This window comes from Drosophila miranda, assembly GCF_003369915.1.
Source record: "Drosophila miranda strain MSH22 chromosome Y unlocalized genomic scaffold, D.miranda_PacBio2.1 Contig_Y1_pilon, whole genome shotgun sequence".
In the NCBI taxonomy this organism is placed as follows: Eukaryota; Metazoa; Arthropoda; class Insecta; order Diptera; family Drosophilidae; genus Drosophila; species Drosophila miranda.
In genome coordinates, this window is record NW_022881603.1 from 38,948,186 (window position 1) to 38,955,566 (window position 7,381).

The 7,381-nt window shown below is 45.1% G+C and overlaps 1 pseudogene; it reads left to right on the forward strand.

Moving 5' to 3' along the window:
• The first annotated feature begins 4,599 nt into the window (after positions 1 to 4,599).
• On the forward strand, positions 4,600 to 6,972 carry LOC117189618 (annotated as a pseudogene).
• The last annotated feature ends 409 nt before the right edge of the window (positions 6,973 to 7,381 follow it).

The following is a 7,381-nucleotide window of genomic DNA, read 5'->3' on the forward strand; positions in this document are numbered from 1 at the left end:
AGGACATGATTTCCTAGAACATATGAGACAAAATGAGGAGCGCGACGGTAAAATGTCATAAGTTTGCATTTGGAAAGGTTCAGAAAAAGAAGATTAGTTGAACACCACAATAGTAGTTCACTTAGATCAAGTTGAAGGCGTGTGTGCAAATACCAATCAGAGTAAGAAAGACAGATTTTGACATCATCAGCATACATTAGTGTAGTAGAGTATGTTATAACTTGAGGAAGGTCGTTCACAAATAAAATAAACAGAAGCGGGCCCAGATGACTTCCCTGTGGCACACCTGAAGTAACATTAACAGTATTTGACAACACGTTAGAAAACAAAACACGTTGAGTACGGTTAGAGAGATAGGACAAAATCCAATCTAGAAGATTCGTTGGGAACCCTAATAAGGAGAGCTTTTGAATAAGCAGAGCATGGTTCACAGAATCGAATGCCTTGCTGAAGTCCGTAAAAACTACATCCGTCTGCAAACCAATTTGAAAACCACGGTGGATTAGGTTAGAAAACTCAAGAAGGTTAGTCGATGTTGAACGATGTCTGAAAAAACCGTGTTGCGACGGAGATATCAAGCTGCAACAAAGATGTTGCAGTTGCCGGGTGACCAGGAACTCAAGAAGCTTCGGGATGGCGGAAAGCTTTGCGATACCACGATAGTTTTCAATGTTTGATCTTGAACCTTTTTTGTGAAGCGGAATGATGTAGGACTCATTCCAAATTACTGGGAGACAAGACTGTTCCAAGGAGAGGTTGAAGAGAAAGGTCAAGGGCTTGCAAAGGGACTGGGCACAGTGTTTTAAGATGCAACTTGGTACCTTATCTGGACCCGCAGAAAACGATATGTCCATAGATGACAAACCTTCAAGAACAACGCTTTCCTCGAAAAAGGGCAGAAAAATACTGTTAGCTTGAGGTAGCTGGTACGGATACGGAGTGGATGCGTTGTAAATATGAGACGAGTACGTTGTTTGGAAAAAGTTAGCGAATAAATTTGCAATACCAACAGCAGAAGCTTCTGTTTTGTTCTGGTAATGAAGGGACGGAGGAAAAACGTTTGACTTGCGCTTAGAATTAACGAACGAATAGAATTTTTTAGGATCACTACGAAAATTACTACTACATTGTGAAAGGTAATGATTATAACACTGACTATTGACGGCAAGGAACAGAGAGCGAGCGGAGGAGTATAGAGCTAAGGCCAACGTGGAGCCCGACTTCTGGTACTTTTTATAGAGCCGGGATTTATTATTTTTTAAGTATGACAAATACTTGGAGAACCAGGGAGGCTTGGACGATACAGGTACAGTGATATCTGGAACAAACGTATTAAGGGCGGAGTAAATAGAACTATAAAACGAGTTAACAGTTGCATCTATGTTCGGTAATGAATAAAGAAACGACCAATCAACACGCGAGAGATGTAGATCTAAATCAATAAAGTTTGTTTTGCGAAAACACTTTATGTGACAAGGAGCCATGGAACTGTCAGCACCTCCAGATTGTGTACACTCCAGTGATATCAACAAAGTTGGATGGTAAGGATCTTCAGGGAGAGATATTGGGCTTGCTCTAGATACAGTAGTAAGAGAACCATCGTTAACAAAAACGAGGTCAAGAAGTCTGTCCCTAATGTTTTTAACGGCATTAATTTGGACAAGGGAAATATCCGTTAGCCCATTGATAAAGTCATTATGGCAATTGGGAAACAACAGGTTAGCGTCATTACAAGGCAGCCAAGAAAGAAATGGGAGGTTAAAGTCCCCCATGACAATAATTCGATCATTGCACCCTAATGTAGAAACAACATTATTAATTGCTGAAAGGTGGTGTAAGTAAAGCTCAGCATCAGACCTGGGAGGAATGTAAGAGCAGGTTAAATAGAAAAATGCGGAGCCAACACGAACTTTGACTGCAACAAATTCAATTCCATGAATGTTATTGAATGGGAATAACTCAGATGAGAAAACAGATTTAACTGCAATCAGAACCCCACCTGCAAAAGATGGGCGGTCCATTCTATAAATAGTGTAACTATCAATGAAAATTTCGTGATCATTGACAGAGGAGTTAAGCCAGGTTTCGGTAAACGCGATGGCATCGAAATCAAAGGACGCGCTATTAGTATGAATTTGACGCAACTTTCCCAGCAAACTGCGAACGTTCTGATAGTGCATGGAAAAATAGTACATTAGTTTTTTGGAGCATGTTCGGTAATTCTTGGATTCGAGTTCGAATCTTTGAGAAGGAACTCATGCACAATTGTATGCTCAGGCCATATTGACGGTTCTAGAGAACAGGATAGTAAAGAATCAGGGAGAAGAATTTTAAATGATGATATGTTGCGCTTATGTTTAAATGAAAATTTAGTCACAACTATATCAACAGGCGAAGTGTTAAGTTTAGTGGCAAGATGTTGTTTAACATCCTCCGTTGTAGCCTCAGGAATAAGACGAGAAACAAATATTGCTTTCCGAGGGACCACTGCTTTAAGTTGAAGTCCCGAGCGAGATCGAGATGGTGGAGCCACACCTAAAAGAGATCTCGGTACAAGGGCAGAGGAATTGGCAGCAATGGCTGTAGCAGGAATTGGAGTAGGAATTGCAGCAGGAATTGGAGCAGGAATTGGAGCAGGAATTGGCAAGACGTCGTCAGCAACCAGCACACCCGCACTAGGAGCACTCACCGCGTCAGAAGTGACGGCCACAGAAACTGCAGGGATGGGATTGATGCTGTTGGGGAGTTGGGTGCTCGAAGGAAGCACATTGCTCGGTGTAAAGAACTCCGGAGCCACCGTTGGCGGATTTACAGACAACGGCGTGGCATGCCTACACGGAAATGCTTCCGATGGATGAAGGTGGGAGGCAGGCGTACCAATCGGATTAGGTTGCAAGAGATTGGTATCATTATGCGGAATTTTCCGTCTAGGCGATTCGCTCAAGAGTTTGAGCCCAAGAAACTGTGATTCAAGGGCAAGAAATTTCTCGTTGAGAGCCACAAATTGTATCAGAACATCCAGAAACCCAGTTCGAGTCTGTCTCATAAATGTGCGCATTTCGGCCTCAATCTCCCGACAAGCCAGACATGACCAAGACAGGCCCATGCGTTTCGAGATCAGATCATTCAGCCGGCCAAAATTTCCACCACCAGCACATTTTATGTGGGCAAAATTGTCGCACAGCCAGCAGCTAAGAAATGAATCACCAATGATAACACCACCGAATTCACATTTCTTTGCACTACAAACGATTGCCATTATTGACAGCAGTAGAATCACTGTGCACGAATAATAAGAGAACGGAGTGAGATCGCAGGTAAAGTAGGAGAGCAGACAGCAGAGCGAGCCAGACAATCAGCTGCAGCGGCAATAATTCAAAGCAGATGCTCCAACGAAGTGCAGAAAACGAGCGGTAAACTCACCAAAGCAGAGACACAAAAGAAAAGGCATGGAAACGAGCTGCGCGCTGCCTGTGTTTACTACTGCGTCATTAATGAAAATCATTGCTATATGTATACGTATTTGGTTTATATGTAAACTTGATGTCTGCTGCCGCATAAAGCGCATTTTATACGATCCATTGCTGGTTTTTGGGTATTTACTTGGTTTGTCATTGTGTATGGGAAAGTGTGAGAGAGAAAGAACGGGAATGAGAAAAGCTCTATATGCTCTTTCCAATATACAGTAGGCACTCGATAAATAGGAAAAAGTAAACTTTGTTTCGCTTCCAAAGTTATAATGTACCATCCACAGATATACATACATATACAAATCTTTATTAAAAAAAAACATTTGTGTAGCATATGCCTTGCTTAATGGACATTCACCGTACTCGTTTATAACTTTAATTCCTGCCAAAAAGACAAGTAAACAGAAATTCTGTTAATTTGCAAACTTAATGATCGATTCGCGCACACTAAACTCTATTTAAGGCCTGCACAGTCACTGTCACATTGAAATATCTGATGGAAACAGGCACTCGAAAAACCATCTTTGACCAATTACTCATGGCTGGGTGTAGGGGGGTGCGGACAAGGGACCACTCGGTACCTCTCTGGACACGAATTTGGCCTGGCGCCAAATCGAATAATTTTCGGTTTCCTGAAATGTGCGTTTATTAATTTGTTTACTAACCAAATTTTGTGCACACCTCTTGGCAGGAGAGAGGGGATCTGATCGGGAGATTGGCTCTGCTGCGCCGTAATCTAATCGAACACAAATCCAATCCCATAAATAATGCAACGTAGGTCTAATCTTTATGGAGTCTGAAATACGGTTGAATTTTGCGTTCAAAAGTCGAATTTATGCAGCGGCTTACTCTTCCTCTTTTTCGATGATTGTGGTATGCAGGGAAACAGCTGCGGGCGGTAAACAAACCCCTGGATGGTATGCAAGGACCTCTCTCCGGGAACAGCTGTTTGGGCCGAGGGCTCGTGCGCAGGCGGTCGGCTCTCTCCCTTTTGATTCAACCCCCAAAGACCAATGGGTCTGGCCCTGAGCCTTCCCTTTACGAGTGTATCTTTCATATGCTAACTTAGGGTTGGGAATCGAGAGCTCGTTTCACTGGCGAAGTTTTATCGAATTTTTTCGGCGTTCGTCCGGCCTAGCAGGACCTTCAATGCCTCGGCAGCTGCCTGTTAAAAATTAGATTCCAGGCCATGAACGCGGAGCTGTATCGGTAATAGATTTCCTCCTCCATCGCTTGGGGCTGAGCTCACAAACATCACTCTCTATAACATTGTTGCAGCACACGGAAACGCTGGTACGAGTCCGCCTGGCCAGGACCGAGCTTCTGGCGTGGAGCTAACGACAGTGCCGACCCCCGCAGCTAGCAGTTTCTTGACCCAAATGCTCTCTAAATGCAAGGCCAATACGCAATTGTCATCGGCGAATCGCCTTGTGCTTGGACTTTGGCCAGCCTGGATGCTATTTTCCCTGCATTCATATGGCGCTGGCTTGTAATTTTTACAGCCCTTGAGAGCTGCCTGCTACGAAGGTAGTGCTACGAACTAGTGCTTCTCTGAGCTTTATTCATATATTTCCATCCCATTTTAGGACGCCTGGACATTGTCCAGTTCCTTATAGAGCACGGAGCCGATGTAAATGCCACAAATCTGTTCAACAACAATACATTGATGATTGCCGCCTACAAGGGGCACCATCTAGTCGTGAAAACGTTACTGCAGAACGGTTCGCGTCCCAACGATCAGGCGTTGTGCGGAGCTACTGCTCTGCACTATGCGGCCGAGAGAAGCAACCTGGATGTGGTGCTGGTTTTGCTGGATCATGGAGCCACATTAAAGAAGAATGAAATCGGCATAACACCCGCCCTGCAAGCAGCCGAGCGGCTGAATGACGATGTCGTCGAGGCCTTCACACAGCGGCCGGATCGGATGAGCGTCGACGAGCAGATCACAGCATTGGAACTACTCGGGGCCACTTATGCCAATGACAAGACCAAGTACGACATCAATCGGGCCTACAGATATCTGCTGCGGGCCATGCAGCTACGTTATAGCGATCCCCGTGGCGTGATCCGCAAGAAGGTTCAGCCGCCAGTGCCCGCCTATGACAGTTGGTTTGAGACCGAGAACCTGCCCGAGCTGAACGCCATCAAGCTGAACCACCACTCCATACACATGGAGTCGCTGGCCATACGAGAGCGCATTCTGGGACGCAACAATCCGGACGTCCCTCTGGCCATTGTCTACCGTGGAGCTGTGATGGCGGACCATGGTCGCTTCGACCAGTGCCATGTGCTGTGGAATTATGCCATCGATCTCCGCATGCGTAACAATGTAAGTAGAAATGGAGACCACTCACTTAAGTATTTAAATTGATTTGCAAATCTATCCATCCCTTTCCAGGTCTCTGTGGATCGCGATCTGCTGCGCTTCGCCCAACTGTTTGCCCAGTTTCTGCGCGCGGATAATCACCGCCTCACCCTCGACCACGTTCTGCCCGTGCTGACCAAGTGCCAGCAGGAGATAGAGAACAACAAGTTCAAGATACGCCAAGCGAAGCCAAATACGTGTGCCAGTCTGCTGCAGGACCAGAACAACCAGAACTGCATTACAGCTCTGTATTTAATCAAGATTGTTACTTAGCTGGCGCGACGCAAGAAGGACCAGGACATCAACGAAGAGCATATCCAACAACTCTTCCTTGTGGTCCGCAAGTTCATACAGAACGACACTCGTCTCAACGATGGGCAGACTCTGCTGCACATCGCTGTCAATGGTGTGATGCCTGTGGATGAGTTCTACACGAATGAGATGTGCAGGTAAGCCACGAAGTGGGTAGCTCCAGCTGCGACTATGGGTACAGTCACCACTCTCCGCCAATAGGTTCCCGTGCTATGCCACTGCCCTGGTGTTGGTCCACTGCGGGGCCTCTGTGGTGGCCGTGGATGCAGCTCGCAACACGCCTCTGCACATACTGGTGTCCAAAGTGGCGAGATGGCACGCATTCTCCAGCTGTTCGTGGAGGCAGGAGCCCACTTGGATGCAGTTAATGCCGCGGGACAGACAGCGGCCGCGGCATGCAAGACTGGCCTGGGTAAGTGCGTCACTTCATCATCAGTGCATCATCCACTAACCATGTCCTCCGCCTTGTAGCTACCTTGGCCAACCTACTGCACGGTCATCAGAACGCCCACACCAGCCTCAAGTGTCTGACGGCCCGCACAATAGCCACCCTCAGGCTGAACTTCAAGGGTCTGATACCCATGCAACTGGAGGCGTTCATCCAAATGCACAGCGTGCACAAAGTGCTACCGTAGATAGCCAAAGGGAGCAATACCCCACCCCAATTACTTAGTCATTATAGCTGTGTATAGTATACTCGAGAGTATTCTGAGCCATGTTGGAACGAACACAAATACGTTTATGTATCAACTATATTTACAGCCTTTAGCCATGTGTATGTTGGTCTGTACGTATATCGAATTTAGCGACTTAATTTAGCCAAAATGAAGAAAGGAAACGTTTACGTTCTATTTTTGTACACTTTTTATTTATCATTCGCCATTCTTAATTTATTTACTTGGACTGACTGTTTGTTTGTAACCATTAACCATTAATCATTAATCATAACCATAACCATAATTATTAATCATACTTCTGTAGAATCATTTATACATTTTTCTATGTAAAACTATGTACTATGAGTGGTGTAATTAATGTTATTCGCAGTGCAAGAGGGCGCAGGCCACCTAAGTTCAATCAATCGAATTGATTTTGTTTCGCTTAGGTGCAACTAAAATAAAGATCAACCAAAATCTATCTGTAAATCACAGCTGACAATGACAAACTACCAGTATGTACAAATCAATTCTTAGCTAAGTATCCCTGTTGTCTAAATATTAGCATCGCTTATCTT